We start from the raw sequence: 17,598 nt of genomic DNA on the forward strand, positions 1-17,598 counted from the left end.
TGGATTCTCCCCCTTCATGTTCATTAGCCACTTTAACGGCTTATGGTCAGTTTGCACAGTGAAGTGGGTCCCATAGAGGTAGGGCCTCAGCTTCCTTAGGGCCCACACAACAGAGAAACATTCTTTCTCTACCGTGGACCATCTGAGCTCTCTGTCCTTAAGCTGGCGACTAATAAAACCGATAGGGTGTTCCTTACCCTTCTCATCTACTTGTGATAGTACAGCTCCTATCCCAGTGTCAGAGGCGTCCGTCTGCACGATAAAAGGTCTTTGATAATCAGGGGCCCTGCGGACAGGGGCCTGGCACAAGGAGTCTTTTAAGCCATTGAAGGCCTTCTTACACTCGTTGGTCCAAGTTACCTTCTTGGGTTTCTTCGGAGTTGTGAGGGCAGTCAGAGGAGCAGCTATGGTGCCATAGTCTGCCACAAAATTGCGGTAATACCCCGTGAGTCCTAAGAAGGCTCTCACTTGGGTTTGCGTAGTGGGGGTAGGCCAGTCTTGTACTGCTTGTACCTTACTGGGTAGAGGCTGTCTCCTCCCTCCACCTACTTCATGCCCAAGGTAAACCACTGAGCCTTGTCCATTTTGGTGAGGGGCCACTCGGACACCCTCAAAAGAGCTATCTGAAGGACTGCTTTGGAACAGGTCGGGGAGAGGTTCAGACTCCTCTTCCTCAACGTCTGAAGCCAGTAGCAGTGCTGCGATTTCAACGCTTGGGACGAAAGCCTTCAGCCTATTCATGTGAAACCCTTTTGGAGCCTGTCCAGGCCTTCCAAGGTCCACTGAATAGTTAACCTCACCCAGGGGCTCCACCACTGGGTAAGGGCCTGACCATTTGTCATGTAAAGCTCGAGGCCTTATGGGATTCATGATCAGGACTTGCTGACCAAGTGTACAGTTGATGAGGGAAGCTTTCTGGTCGTACCAATGTTTCACCAGCGCTTGCCCTGCCTTCAATTTATCACTAGCCAAGCCCATCAGAAGTACCATCCGTTTTCTGAGCCCTAGCACATAATCAACTACGTTGGTAGTAACAGGGGGAGTGGGCATCTCCCATCCCTCCTTGACGATGGCTAAGGGTCCCCATACGGGATGACCGAACAGAAGTTCGAAGGGGCTGAAGCCAACACCCTCCTGTGGTACCTCTCGGTAGGCAAACAGTAAGCATGAAACAAGAAGATCCCATTTTCTTCTCTGAGGCTCCTCCAGAGCCCCAATCACGCTCTTTAACGTCCTGTTAAAACGCCCCCCCAGACCGTTGGTCTGGGGGTGGTATGCAGAAGAGAACCTGTAGGTGACCCCACATTCTTTCCACATAGCCTGCCTATACTTCGACATAAAGTTGCTGCCCTGATCCGACACAACTTCTTTAGGGAAGCCAACCCTAGTAAATAAAGCTTTTGCAACTGACTTGGCAGTTACAGTTTTCAATGGGATGGCCTCAGGATATCTGGTTGCATGGTCGACCAGCCCCAGGATAAACCTATTGCCTGAGGATGTTTGCGGGTCAAGGGGACCAACAATGTCGATCCCTACCCTTTCAAATGGTACCCCCACAACTGGGAGCGGTACCAACGGAGCTTGGATTGTCGCGCCAACCTTACCAGACAACTGGCAGGAAGCACAACTCCTGCAGTGACTTTCTACTTGCACCCCCATCTTGGGCCAGTAGAAGTGCATGGATAACCTTTGCTTGGTCCTCTTCATACCAAGGTGACCAGCAAGGGGAACTTCATGCGCCAACTGCAGGAGGAAGGGCCTAACAGCAAGGGGAACCACCAACCTCCTATGGTCTCCTTCTGTAGACTCTGTGGGCTCACTATACAGGAGTCCACCTTCCCAGTAAATCCCATGTGTCCCAGGAGGTTCACCCTCAAGCTGGGAGCAGGCCTGTCTCCTTAGGCCTTCCAGAGATGGGCACTCACGTTGGCCTTTACTGAATTCGTCCCTATCAGGACCTCCTTCAACTAACAAGTCTTTTAGTTCAGGATGATCGTTGGGGTCAAATACTTCAGGCATCGCCACCTCCTCGTCAGGCCCGGGCGATTGACCAACTTCCTCCACCGCAGTGGTAGGCGAGCTCGGGGGAATATTCACTTTCCCTCGTCTTGACTTGTCGACTCCTTTCGCCTTGGGTTTCCCCTTCGGCTGGGGCGGCGTATTGGACTTGGCCAATGGTGCCCGTGCTTGAGACCGTGTGTAGGGTCTTTCGGCAGTGTCTCCTATGAGCCCTAAAGCTCTGAGATCATTACCTAACAAGACCTTTCCCGGGACGTTTCTCTGAATGCTCACTGGAATCCTGACTGCTGTACCATTTAAAGTAAGATTTACAGGTATTACTGGGAACATACGGAGTGGGCCGTCAGCCAACTTAGTGGGAATCAGAGTAGCTCTGGCAACTTCCTCTGAGTCTACCAAGGTAGAATCCACTACAGTGCGACTGCACCCACTATCCCTAAGAGCTGGAGTATCTACTCCATTGATCAGCACACTGTCTTTAAAGTAGTGCTTGGTATTATCCGGAATCCTAGCATAAGCCTCTGCGACTTTAGGTTCCCAGGAACCCAGGGACACTAAAACTACCTCAGCCTCTATCCCGCTGGGAAATGAGTCTGAGGAGAAGGATACTCCTGTAATCTCTTCTTCCTCGTAGGAGGAGAAGGCCAGATTAGCGGAGTGGACCCCCAAAGGTCTAACCTTACAATTGGGATTCCCCTTAACGTGGTCGGTTGCTCCACAAGCAAAACAAGATCCATTGGGTCTGTTTACATAGGGAGGCTTATTGTAACCAGAGTTTTGTTTCGGAGGCTGACCTGGGAAGAAGATTTAGCAGATTCTCCACCCTCCATATCTTTGGACTTTTTCCCTTCCTCCTGCTTACCAGGATGAGTTTTGTCCTTATGGGACACTCGATGTGACACCCATAAGTCTGCTGCAATGGCCAGCTTCTTAGGATCTATCTCCTTCGAATCGGCCAAATGCTGCTTAAGCTCCGGGGGAAGAAGGAGCAAAAATGTGTTCCAGCATGACAAGATTTATCATGCCTTCGAAGGTAGAAACCTTATAACCTTCGACCCAGCCAGTTAAATTTTTCAAGGATTCAGTGACATAAGATACCCAAGTACCACCTTCCTTTTTCTTATACTCTCTGAAACGTTTCAAATATTGGGCCGGAGTCTTCCCAAACTTTAAAATGAGAGTTTGCTTTAACATTGCGAAATCAGCTCGCTCAGCCTTCGACATTTCCATAATGGCAGTACAGCCAGAATGGGGCAGTCTGCTGAGTAACCAGGCAATCTTATCAGCATTGTCAACTTGTTGAACTTCACATGCATACTCAAACGCATTCAGCAAGTCCATAATGTCATTTCTTTCCTCATACACACTGAGCAGATCTTTCGGAAACCGTGGATGAGAGGAGGCCCCAGACCCATGTCCAGGACCCTTGGACCCATTTGCAAACTGAAGCTTTGCCAGTTCCAACTGGTGATCCCTGTCTTTTTGTTTTTCTGCCTGTTCGATTTTTAGTTTGGCTATGCTGAATTCAAGCTCCTGCTGCCTAAACCGCAGCTCTTGCTTCTTGAATTCAAGCATAGCCTCCCCATCAGCACTGGCAGAGGAAACATTAGACATCACATCCTCCCTGTCCTCGTGGTCGCGATGGATCAGTGCAGCGGCAGAACCGTCGGTTCTACCAGTGAGAGCAGCCCCACCACCTTCTGCACTGTCTTCAGAAGTTATAGCGTCAAGCTGCGCTTCTTGCCACGCCACGATTCTTTGGATCATTTTCAATTTAGTGCCTTGAGAGGAAACACCTCTCTCTGCACACATCTTCTTCAATGTTTCTGATTTGGAAGCATTTAAAGTTAACAAGGTATTTGTTTCCATACTGTTAGATAGGACTATGGCCTTTTCAAAGTTATACTACAACAATTCACTACGTGTCCTGGTTGGAAGAACCTGAAATGCCCTAGTTCGTGCGCAACACTGGATACCTTCAGTCGTATCCCGCCGCTGTACACCAATTTGTTAAGACGGATTTCTGAACTCTGTCCTGGTGGCGCAGAAGTTCAGAAGGCCAACCTAATTACTTGGAACAGGGTAACATCTGGACGAGCCAGACCAATCAAGGTAGCGATCGCGGCGGTCAAGACTAGGTCTCAAGAGGGGTGAGGGTGACCGAAAGCCCGCAATGAGCACACAAAGCAAGAGCGCTTACAAACTACTCCAAACAGTTGTTATATCAAAAATATATACACATTTATTTTAAGGCCTTTAAAACAACGACCGTAGCGAGAAAATCACAATATCACAATATTAACCCAACACATACCATATCAACACAATATATATACAAATACGACAGTCGCAAGCGTTATATGCACGAAATGTGTAGTCCACCTGAAAGGGAAAGAAAACAGGCAGTGCGATAATGCTTTAGACTCAGTTCGCCTTCGGAGGCACCTAACTAGATGGAAGTCCGAGCCCTACGAAGAGTGGAGCCTTGTGCTCAAAGTACCTGCACACGGTGGTGCCAACGGGCAAAAGGAGAAGCTCTTCGGAGGAAGTCAGGCAGTTCGGGTTAGTGCACAACAGAAGAAGAACAGGTTCCGCGACTCAAGCGCAGCCTCCACAGTGAGCAGAAGCAGAGCGCGAGTACGGACAAAAGGGTGCTGTTTTTACACAGCGGGGAAAAGCAAAGGGCTACTGCGGGAGGGCGACCAGATCCTAGCTATACTACTCACCGGTCCCCGATGCAAGCAGACCCAGGCTTCTTCACGTTAGTTTCAGCAGCTGGCAGGTTCAGAAGAGCCGGGAATGCCTCGTCGTCGTGTAGAGAAAAAAGACGTCCCAATCGAAGAAACCTGCACAGTTTTGTCACCACAGCAGGGCAACGGAGCGGCCGTGTGTATCTGAGCCAAATGTACACTACTCACTTCAGACTTGGGAACGCCAAGTGTACTAAGCGTCTGAGAGTGACAAGGACTCGAAATACAACACAACCTGGCGGCGGTTACAGAGCAAGACTCCCTTGTAAGCTGGTCAGTCAACTGGATGGCCCAGAGACGCTTCCGAAGGCTTACTGGCAGGAGATGATGAAGTCGCAGAGAATAGCTGTTCCTGCTATTCCAAAAGTCGAAGCACCAGTACAGGCCTTCTGGTTCGATCAAAGGAGGAAAGGGTTTCACAGGACGACAGCAGTGCAAAGGAGGAGTCCTTCAGCGGGTCACCAGCGATTCCTCGGTCCAGCCTCTTGGTTGCAGGATACTTGGCTCCTGTATTCCTTCGTTCGTGAGAACTCAGGAGATCGACATGGTAGTGGTGTTTCCAGCCCCCTCTTATCCACGGTTCCCTTCGCGCCAAAACGGAGGGGAGCCAATGGGAGATCCGCTCATCAACACGAATACCATACGTGGACCAATCACGGACCACAGTGGTCCCAGGCATTCACACCACCCTAGACTCTCTGGCACCCAGGATGTGTATTGGGACCAGACATCCCAGCCCACACCCTGGAGGCACACAAAAGACATGTAGAAGCCCGCGAAAGCAACCAGGTTTCGCGGGAAAGTACATGCCCAAATAAGGAAGGCCCCAGGTCGCTGGACCTGGGGAAGGTGAAGGGAGCAAGACGGTCAGTGGACAGGACAAAGGAGCCTCGTGGTCTGGCCATTTTGGGAGCCAGGCCACCATTTTGGGTTCAGTGTGAAAAACGCACTTAGAACGCCAAAAGGAGCTCAAAATACACAAAACGATCGCTGCCACCATTCCAGTCCCTGAATGACTTGCACCGATCAAATACAATCCTAAACGAGTATCTAGGGCCTGTAGAAGGCTAGAGACCCAAGAGAGCTGTAACTTAGCTTACAGTGCCCTCTTGTCTCATGTTGCACTAAAGCCGCAACATGATAAAAGAAACTACGGGAAACAGCGTTCCCCAGTACTTACTGTCTTAAGGGCATGTCAGTTTCCCCATAAGAAAAGGAGCAAAAGCCCAGAGGAGTGCAGCAGAAGGCTGCACTTCTCTGGCAAAGTCAAGAACAAGGTGAAAAACAACAGCAAAAAGTTTAGGGGTTGCCACATGGAAGGAAAATTACCTACAATTACGAAATCTTTCCTAACACTTACTAGGCCCAGTGACATTGAGAACACGTGAGTACATGGGAGAGGGGGAGGGGAAAAGAAGAAACAGATAAATAATAATAAATAAATAATAAAGGCAACAAACGGTGATAGTGCAGCCAGCAATTGGTAAGTGCTGGGTTTTATGGCAGCAGACAGGGTAGGTCTGATAAGGACAGGAAGAGGGGTGGGCTGTATGGGTACAGATACAGACCCCAGAGCAAGGGGTGGCCCTTAGGCAGTGCAGGAGGGTGGTGGGGTGCGCAGGTACCTGGGCCCAGAGGACACAGGGTGGCCAGGTGCATGGTGCCAAGAGAGAACAGATCAACAGGGGAGAGGGGAAGCAAAGGCAGAAGCAAAGAGGAAGGTCTTGAGGTGCTTCCGGAACCAGAGATGGTTCTCCTGAAGTTTTAGAGTAGCAGTAAGGCTGCTCCAGAGGGAGGCCCCAGCCGAAGACAGAGATCTACCCCCAGCTTCTTTCTTTGAAAAACAACTGACTCTGAGGGAGTTAGAGGTAGAGGAGCGAAGAGCTCGAGAAGGGAGGTATTTATAGAGAGATAGCTGACAGTATTTTGGACCCAGGCCCCAGAAAGCCTTGTGGACAATGCAGAGGGTTTTGAATTTAATCCTTGCATCCACTGGGAGTCAATGGAGAGATGTGAGAGTTGGAGAGATACGATCCCAGGGCTTGAGGCCAAGAACAAGTCTTGCAGTCCTGTTCTGTATTATTTGCAGTGTATGGAGAGTAGAGGCAGGTAGATTTAGAAAGAGGCTGTTACAATAGTCCAACCTAGAGAGAACCAGAGCTTGGGAGACCATGAGCTTCTGGAGGAAGGAGAGGCAAGGCAGAGTATCTCTGAAGAGGGGCAGTAGGAAGTTTGACTTTTTAGAGACATCAGAGATGTGGGTGGAGAACGAAAGTGTGGAGTCAAAGATGACCCTGAGGTTCTTAGCCTCGCAGTTGGGGGTATGAGGAGGACCAAGGGAGGACAGCCAGAGAGTGAGGGGAAAGGATGGTGAAGGTGTGCCGATGAGGAGGAGCTCCGTCTTGCTGGCATTCAGACAAAGATCATTGGCGGCACACCAGTCTTGAATGGCAGTTAGGCAATCAGAGATGAGAGAGGGAGAGGAGGTGGCCGAGGGCAGCCTGAAAATGAGTTGAGTGTCATCAGCGTAGCACTGAAGATTTGAGCAGAAAATGGCAATGCAGTGGGCAAGAGTTGCCAGGTATTGGTTGAAATATTGTTGGTATCGCCACCCTTTTGTGCGAGAAATGCATAATGTTCCAAAGGGTATTTTTGCAGGTCATCCATAGATCTTTTTAGTCCTGCAAAAGTGTAATCAAAGATAATGAGGCTGTCTGCATATGACAGGCAAGACATTTTAGTCCCCATTAGTTTAGGTAGGCACGTTTGAGCGCTTCCAGACCCTTGGGGAGTTCAGCTAGGTAGTTGCTAAATAACAGGGGGGCAAAAGAGCACCCCTGTTTTACCACCCAATTAGTAGATATGGGTGATGAAATCAGGCCATTGTTATTGAGCATAACTTGAATTGAGATTTTTTTATGTAGCCCCATTATAGGCAGTAACAAGTCACATGGACAGTCTAGTCGTGACATCTTGCCCCACAAGGTATTCCTGTTGACAGTGTCAAAAGCAGCCTTGAAATCAATCAAGGCTAGATAGAGACTCAGTTGGCCTTTAGTTTTAGCCGCCTTGACCAGGGAGTAGAAGAACCACAAACAGTGAGCTGTACCCATACCCGTGCAAAATCCCATTCGGAAATTGCTCAAGATGCAGTTGGATTCAACCCAATTAACCAATCTAGCTAGTAATAGTGAGGCAAAGCTTTTACTGGTAGTATCCAACATGGCAAGTAGTCTGAAGTTCTTGGGGCATGTTTTCAGACCTTTCTTATGGACGGGCATTAAGATCGAAGCCCGCCATTAAAGTGGTATCTACCCTTCAGCGCTTACTTTGGAGAATAGATGATGTATAATTTCCTCCCAGAAGGCTGGATTCTTTTTATGACCACATTAGGTAACCCGTTCGTGCCCGGAGCTCTGGAGTCTTTTAGCAATGAGATTTTCAGCCTGATCTCTTCATAAGTGAACCTGATATTAAACCTGCCATTAGGAAGCAATGGATTATTGTGGCAGATGGTAGGGTCATAGAAGAAATTACATATGTCACTCAACCACTCTGATTCCCCAACGGCACATAGGTCCTGTGGAGGAATTCTCGAAAAAAATTCCCTAAGGAATTTCCATAGCATTCTTGGGTCCTTAGTCGTAGAGTGAGCCACCAAATATTGACATTGGGCGGTTCTGCCAGTGAAAATCCAATCCTTTATCCACCTTCTATATCTGTGTTTGGCCTTGTTCATTTTGATAAGAGCTTCAGCAAGAGTGTGGGCATGGTTCTGGATCATACTTATTTCCCTACCCAGGAGCTTTTTTAATTCTCTAATGGCCCAATCAAAGTGATATTTCTTATTCCCTTTGTCTGACATAGAGTATTGCGTCTTTTGTGCAGACAAGGTTCTGGCGCTAGCCTTAATGTTTCTCTCCATCTCATCTGCCGTAAGGAAGTTTACTATGGAGAGCCAGTTGTCACCCTGCATACAGTAACAGGCAATGGCCTTCCCAATAGTCTAGTTCGTCCAGCGTATCCTGCAGCATGCAAGGTTCCTTTCTAATTCCACAGTCTGCCTCCAAATGTGAGTAGTAGAGGGATTTGATATATGAAGTGTGAGAATAGCATGATCGCTGATTATCGTGTCCGCAATTTCGAGTCTCCTCACATGCGGAAGTGCTCTAGCGTTAAAAAAGACATAGTCAAGAGTATAAGTCTTAACCCCAACCCTCCAAGTACTCTTACCAGGGATGCCACCCATAACACTCCCATTTAACAAGGCACAATCCGAATCATGTAATTTTTCAACCCAGTTTGTCCCCTTATGCAAGCCTTTTCAGTAATTACCGATGAAGACCTACTTCTTACAAACTGAGTATCGGTAAATTCGTATGGGCAAACACATTCGGCATTAAGATTACCACTTACATATATCTTGCACTCGGATCCCGACTTTGGACCTCCCTGATAACACCTAATACTAGGTTCATAATATCTTCAGTGAGACTACAACCAGGAGGATCATATATGTTGATGAGATTACTGCCACCAACATTATTATTTGTAATAACCGATACAGCAAGTACGTGTCAGCAGCTGGCAATTGTATGAATTCTTGCAGCTTTTAGATAGTTTTTGACACCAATAACAAGGCCACCAGAGGGGGGACTCTAGGACCTTTATTTGCCATAATTTGAAAAATATGGTAACCATCAATCAAAGGTTCAGTACAGAGCCAAACTTAATGCAATAGAAAAATATCATTAATGGGTAAAATCATGAGTATTCCAATAAGCAATGGCCAACTCTCAATTTCCAGAAACAGATTTGTTGCCGTTACTGAGAACCAGCCAGTTCAAAATACCCAGGATATTAGCCTGTAGTGAAGGGCAAGTACCAGCATTGGTGCCATTATTCCCCATGTTGGTAATGTTGGGCAAAAACTTTCAATACATCTGACTGCAGCATTGGTTCAGGGGTAAGGTTTTCCTCTTTCCTCACAAATATGTAAGTCGTATCCCAGTTCAGCATACCAATCTTTATACTGTCTTATCATTTGGGCAGTTTCAAGAGAGTTGCAATATATTTTGCTATATGGGTATTTGGGGTCCTTCATGGGTTTTATGTAATACAAGCCTTGGTATTGAGCACCGTTAAGGGAAGGGTTTTCCGAGTCAGTGCCAAAAAGTCTCCTCTGTTTATATGTGGATGATGTCTGGGTTTACCACAGACTTTATTTTGTATTGTAACTGTTCGAGGCACATGTGTCGTGGCTTCAACCAAAGTGGCATCCGAGACCATGCGAGCAACTGTATGTGGGCCCTATGGGACAGGCAATGGTAAGTTAGGGCGACGGGGAGTTTCAGAGACCCTTGCTAGATTATAAGTGAAATAGGGAGTAATGAGAGGAGGTTATAGGGTAGGTGGGGTAGATGGAGATTGAGGGGCTACATTTAGATTACTTTGGCATTTATTGTTTAAATCCCAACTCATAAGGGTGCCCTTCGATTTACTTTTCTTCTGGCCATTTCCATTCAGTCTCTTAGTTAGATTTTTAATTACTGGTTCAGCAATGAAATCTTCTGCTATTAACTAGAGCGGTCCTGAAAGTGCGGGCCGAAAATAGAGGCATTGCAGTGCCAATGGTGGTAGTGGGAAAAAAGACAGAAAATGCGGGCAAGGGCTGCTGTGATTGCTTGAAGGTGAGAGTGTGTGCCTAGATAGAGCTTCTGCCCCAGCTTCTGTTCCAGCAGGCACAGCGGTGAGTGCAATCCGCTCCTTGCTGCAACAGTTGCAATTGACGTAGCCTCAACTGACCTTGTTCCGGATCGCCTACTTCCACTTGGGAAGTGGGGTAAAATGAAGGCAGGCTGTGGTTTGTGGGCACGGATGCTTGGCAGCACAGCATTCTGTCACTGGCACAAGCAAACTCTGTACTTCTGGGAGTTAACTGCAGTAGAAACTGCTTTCAGATAAGCAAGTGAGTACATAAAACTGTGATCTCTTTTTCAAATGGAACTTGTAACTCACTTTCCTATTTGGTAGTTCTCTCCTCCTCCCCGCTTCTATTGTGGGAGTGTGTTGTGGGAGGGTGATACCCTTGTATTTATGAAGTATCATAGCCCACCGCAGCCCGAATACCATTATCAGCAAATATTTTCACTAAGTGCTACTTCTCCTTATAAGGAAAGCCTAATTTTGATTGCACTTTTGGTCCCTCTGTGCATCTTTGACCGTTTGGTTATTGAGTTTTAATACCTCAGCATATTGTGTGACCACGCTACTTCCCATCTGCTCATAAGGAAATATGCCTGGGAAAATTAGTCTGAGGTCGCACAACCATAAACAATGGATAACTGTGCCCTACCCTAAAACACAACTTGAAATGGGCACCAGAAGCTGTGTCAAGGGTAACAACTCCAACTTCTTCAGAGTACGGGCTACCAGCACCCACAGGAGCAAGCAACTTGGTGAACCTTCTTTGGGTACCATTGACTCTTATTTGACTTAGGAATTTAAAGCTAAGCCCCCCCCCCCCCTGTCTTTTTCGGCTATGGACAGCAACTACTCTCTATTACCATTATGCTACTCCCTCCGTGATTCACTTGCCCCAGTGATTTGTTGTACCAACAGCTACAGAACCTGGGGGAGCCGCAGGTCAAAAGTAACTCACCGACTGTGGAAGCAGCTGACGAGGAGCTATTGCAAAGAAGCCCGGCTCGTGAAATTGAGGTGATAGAGGGGCCAGGCAATAGACTCTCTGCCTTGCCTAATATGTGCGCTAGGGATGATGCAGGAATGAATGCCACCTCTAACGACCACTCGGGAGACCTGTGTCTGTCATCAGCACAACGGTCCACATTTCAGTTTGCTATGAAAGTCCTGCTGCAGGTGTGTGATAGGTTTTTGGGGGAGGTCTCTGTGGTGACGACTCAAAGCACCCCCAAACCTAATGTCAACAGTGCTCTTGATGAACTGATTTCTGCAGCTGTCCCTTTCATGTGTGAGAACCTGTCTCCATCAAAGGTTCCATCTGTAAGCCCCCAAACAGCAAGAGGGGTCTCTCCCATCGACCTGGAGTCGTAAAAGATACCCAAACTTCCTAGTGAAACTTCAACTATATTCATGACACAGAAACAATGCAGGAAAAACAAGAGACATGCTCTGAAGGCAAGGGCTAATAATATACCTACTGGCCAAATGCAGATGGGTGGCAGCATATTGACTTGCCAGCCTCCCATCTCCATGTCTCCCTCTGCACCCATGCAGCTGGACTGGCTCACCTCAGGTCAATGCAGTGAAGAACACCCCACACAAGGATAGTATCTCAGCCCAAAACACCACCACTGTGTGCCCCCCTGAGTGCCATGCAACAACTGCAAAACAGGAGTATCAGAGTGCAAGCTATCCTGAGTGAAATGGCAGAGGGAACCAGACACCAGATTGTCTGAATGCAATCTGGCCCCATTCTCATGCGGTACAAACGATTACCATGTCAGGACCATTATGGTCCACCACCACAGTACCCTCTGCCATCACCTATCTGGCTTCTCTGCCGCCTCTTTTTCCACCTCCTTCTTCTGCCACGTCTCTGGGACCCGCCTCCTCCTTTCAGACTACCTTGTCACCTCCTCCTACCACCTATGCCTACTCTATGGCCCCTGTTCCACTTCTGCAGGGCAAATTTAAAGCCTGTACCCCTCCACGGAAGTCTTTCAAATGTGGCAACCTGCTCCATGTTGCTACTCTCAACTCTCGCTCTGCTTTCAAACACTCCTCAGACATTTGCCACATCCTCGAATAACTTGACCTGGATGTCTTCTCTCTCACGAGACATGGTTCTGGGCCAGCTCTGTCACAAGTGTTGACACTCTCCTCCCTGTGGACTACAAGATCATCTCTAAACCCAGAACAAACCCTCCTGGAGGTAGAATAGCTCTGATCTTTCCACATTCCTACACAAGACTACTCCTCCTTTCAATGCCGGTCTGCAAGTTCCCTATCACTCCTGGCCTCTCTCTGACTGCTGCCACCATCTACAGGACACCTCATCAGGTGGCCCTTTTCCTCTCCGAGTGGGATGACCTCTCCTCTTCTCACCTTGCCTCTACCGCTCAACTTCTCCTCCTCGGAGACGTCAACATCCAACAGGATGCTTCTAATCCCTCCTCAGGGCTCATTCCATTCTACCCTGCGGTCCAACACACTCTGCTGGGTATACCATGGATGTTCTCATCTCCTCAGACATCCCCCTCTCGAACCCTCTCACCACTCCCCTCTCTTGGACTGCCCACTTTCTTCTCTCCTTTCACCTGACTCTCTCTGTCCCCCAGGCTAAGCCCACCTCAGCACTGCCACCTACCTTCTTGGTCATTCAGCCCATGAAGCGTCTGGCAGTGGAGGCCTTTGCTGCTACTTATTCTGCTCCTCCTACACTTGTGGCTGACTCACACTCTGACACAGCCCTCTCTAACCTACATCTTTCTATCTCCAACACTCTGGAAGTCCTTGCCCCTGTCATGAGAATCCACCTGAAGCCTACCTCCAAGTGCAACTATTGGTATGACCCTAATCTCGCCACCCTGAAACGCAAGTGTATGGTGGCGAGAGGAAGTAGAGGGCTTTGGGTGCATCCCCTGACAAACTGGCCTGCCACCTGCTCCAAAGGCAATACCAATTCTCTGTCCTGTCCATAAGGAGAGCCCACACCCAAGCATCCGTCTCTGCAGCCTCTAGCAACATGGCAGAGCTTTTTTTTAAAATCTGCAAGTCCTCTCCCTCTCCTCTTCCTTTCCCTCTACCTCTCTCGGCCCCCCTATATCCGCCTCTCCCTCTCCCTCTCCTCCTCCCTTCTCCTCTTTCTCTCCGGCAACACCTGACAAGGTTTCTAGACAATTCCGATCTAAGAAACTGTTGTCCAAACAGGTGCTCCCTTGTGCCTCCAGAACCATCAAGGACCACATTGACATCCATATTCCAGCCTTGGCTGATTTCTGCAATCATTTTTTTGCACTCCCTTGTGTACCCCCTCTTTTAAAAGCCTTCTGTCGATCCTACCTGTCCGTAAAACTATTGCCCGATCTCAAATTCTCCTTTCCTGGGAAAACTGCTGGAAAAGATAGCCATCTCCCAACTGACTCTCCACATTGAATCCGTTGGTTGTCTCCATGACCATCAGTCTGGCTTCAGTGCAGCCAGAGGCATGGAAACTGCTCTCCTGAAAACCTGTGAACATCTGTTCACTAATCTCGATTGAAACCACTCTTCTCTCCTCATCCTTCTTGGCCTTTTCTCTGCTATTGCCATGGTCAATTACGCCTGCCTGATCAATCGACCCATTGAGAACGTGGGCATCATGGATCATGGCCTGGGGTGGTTGTCCTCCTTCCTTCTGGACCAACCTTCCCAGGTCCAACTTGGGTCCTTTCTCTCCATCAAGTCTCTCTCCTAATGTGATGTCCCCTAGGGCTCTAACCTCTCACCCTAGCTCTTCAATGTCTATTTGGCCCCTTTGGCACACCTTAAATCTCCTTTCTCTACTAACTTTCAGTGTTATGCGGATGACACACAGCTGACTGTCAGGCTTCCCTCAGCCTCCTCTCTAGCTCATACTATAATGGAATTTACTAGGCGGCACACTCCAGACCAGGTCTCTTTCCACTGGCAAGGGATGTGGCACAACATAAAAACACATTAAACTTTATTTATTTGGGATTCTGCTTTGAGACGGCACCCAACCCATCTCACACCCTCCTTGACAAACACCCTGTGTCGCAATGGAGCATGAACAAGGCCGTGTGTAATAATGAAATATTTAATTATTTTTAAATTCACATGCAAAATAAAAAAATCAAATGTAGGGCAGCAATCACCAGTGTGGTGATAATACACAGCAACATGTTATAATACACTTAATTTAACTTTCTGACATCAGATACATAAGTTATAAATGGAGATAGAAGCAAGATTACTTTTTGTCATATTTATAGATGGCACAACTGTTATGTACTCCCCCTGTAACACTCCCCGAAACCTCTGCTGACTAAATTATGGGTGGGTGGAAAGGAGTGGCAAGGAGTCAACAATAAGCGGAACAAATCTGATTTAAAATTAGATCTACCACCCCAGAATGGGAGGTCAAAATGAAAATGAAACCCTTGAAAAAGGAGCAAAAATGGCACTCAGAGTTCACTGGATAATTAGAGGTCAGTTTACATGGGCGGTAGAAGGGATAGGGCAAGAATTTGGGTGGCTGTACTAAAGAGGCGAGAAAGCTTACACGCTACAGGGCAAGGTACTAAAGCAGCATGAATACAGGTAAGAAAATTGACTTTAGGAAGGAAAGCAATGGAGCAAAAATCACACGTGGCAAAGTTGCAATTTCTTTTTCTACATGGATTTTAAAACAAGCAAACAGCTAAGGAAATGGGCCAAACAGTCAAAATCAGATATCGTTTTTTCTGATGGGGTAAAAAAGGCACAAAACAGATAGGATACTGAAGTGAACGGATGACTCCATTATGGGGCGACAATACGGGTTTCTTTATGGAAATGAAAATCGGATTTTATAATGAAAGCAATCACACGGGCAAACATCGTTTTTTGTTAACACAATGATTTGTTCTACTGAGACTATATTTTAGTGGCTAGATTATTAAAGAAAGACACTGGCCCTCATTACGACCCAGGCGGTAAGTTACCGGTCATTCCAAGGTGAGTTGGGCGGTAAATCCCCATTTCCCATTTTACCATTCCCCATTCCCATTTTTGCCCCATAGGGCATAATGGGAATGGGGAAAGGCGCTAATTACGCCACCGTAAATTACGGTGGCGTAATTAGCACCAAGGTCCCTTTGCGGCATGTGTTTTAACGCCTGCAAAAAGCAGGCGTTAAAATCACCATCCCGCAAAGGGACCTTGGAATCAGGCGTTAAGGGTCGGCGCCGTTTACGGCGCCGTAAACCCCTTAACGCCTGGGTCCTAATGAGGGCCACTGCATGAAAGGAGGTTAATTTGCAATTTTAACCAATTTGCTCGGCATTCATCCTTAAAGGGGAATTACTTAATTTATTTCACAAATTAGTACTAAGGATTTACACAGTGGACTAAAATTATATGAAAAGTATTATACCAACACATAGAGATTAACACAGATTCTTCTAAGAACAGGATAAACAGAGGAGGCTGACAATTTGGGACATTAATAGGGTTCTTATGGGATTTTTCTAGGATTTGGACAGAATGCAAGGTAACAGAGCAGTGTATTCAGCTTTTTGGTGTTGGGGAGGGTGATACTTACAAAATGCACTTCAGTTGGGTAGTTTGGACAGCTAACCGGGTCTATGGACAGCTAGGCAAGGATCTGGCCACTGGGCAGCGGATGGGCTCTCCTTTATGGGAACAGCTGGGCAAAAGGGGTCTGGTCTCTGTGGACAGCGGTATGCATCAACTGGGCAAAGGGTCTGGTTGCTGGATTCTCCCAAAGGGGATCAGCTGCCTCTCCTCTTTTCTCCCTGGATTAGTGGGTCTGCCTAGATATAGATGGTGGGTTCTGACTGCATCTGGATCAGCTACCTCTGGACCTGGTTCTGGAGTCTTGGAAACTTTGAGGGTGGATTTTGAATTTTGAATCCCCTGTGCCTCCCTGTCTGCCCCCTTAAGTAGGCAGCTTGACATCATAGGAGTTTTACAATATGGGCAAGGAATCTGAACCTACCCCTTGGATGGGATAGGCCAGGCTATGGGTGTCACCTCCTCCCTGTGGGCGGTTTGGTTCCAGGGAAGTGACATGTGTGCGTTTCATGACTTACTTAATTTTACCACAGTTACTTATACCAAAATAAGTTATGGAACAAAAACATTATATTTACAATCGTCACCCTCATAAAAATCAGATAGGCAGATCCCATATTTCACAAGGAATATGCTGGTTCAAATGCTAATTCTGTGCACTGTTTCCTCATCCTTGGGCACAATTTTCGCTGTTTTTTAAGAAAAATATAATATTTACAATTCTGCAAATGGCTACACAAATGCACACTAGCATTTGCCATATTTTCCTCAAGTTACATGAATGTGCCATTTATGATTCACACCGAAATACATTTTTTCTGCCATTTAATTTCACCAGATGATAGGGAGACACACATAGGGCCTCATTACGAGTCCGGCGGTAGCCGTGCCGTAAAAACCGGCAGGCTGCCGCCAGACCCGAAATACCATCCGCCTCCATGATTGCCAGAGGTGGAATTCCATAATTCCCCATTCCCATGGAGTCCGATAGGGGATGGGGACAATGGAAACACCAGTTCCGTCTATGACGGAGCCAGTGTTTCCATTTCCGCCTGCAGACAGGTGGCGTAACTCCAGCCAGGTTAGACCTCGTGGGAGTGACACCACCTGCCTGCAGAACTCGGAATCAGCCGGTCCAGAAACAATGGTGGTGGCGGATTTATCGCCACTATTGCTTCCGGATCAGCTCGGTCATAATGAGGCCCATAGTCTCATTTTGCTTGTCCAAAAATCACATAAAATGCTGACATAATATCACATTACTGCTTATTCAGATTATGGGAAAAAATGGCTTTAGATGAAAAGGTCTTTAAATCAAATGAGCTGGATTTGTCCCAAGTTGTGGGCAGTCTTTCCAACCCGCCAGCCAAAATGTCTTCCCTTGGTTAGCTTGCACAGGGGTTGCCATGACTCCCCCCTTTGAAGTCCTCTAGTTTGAATGTAGATGATTTTTGACGCATTGAATCAGAAGCGGCCTCTGTATCAGTATGGTACGGAGAGAGAGGTGCGGCTTGATTCTCGTGTTGCGTTGTACACGTCCAGAGGTCCC

The sequence above is a fragment of the Ambystoma mexicanum genome, chromosome 1p (genome assembly GCF_040938575.1).
Source record: "Ambystoma mexicanum isolate Mex_15411 chromosome 1p, UKY_AmexF1_1, whole genome shotgun sequence".
NCBI classification, from domain to species: Eukaryota; Metazoa; Chordata; class Amphibia; order Caudata; family Ambystomatidae; genus Ambystoma; species Ambystoma mexicanum.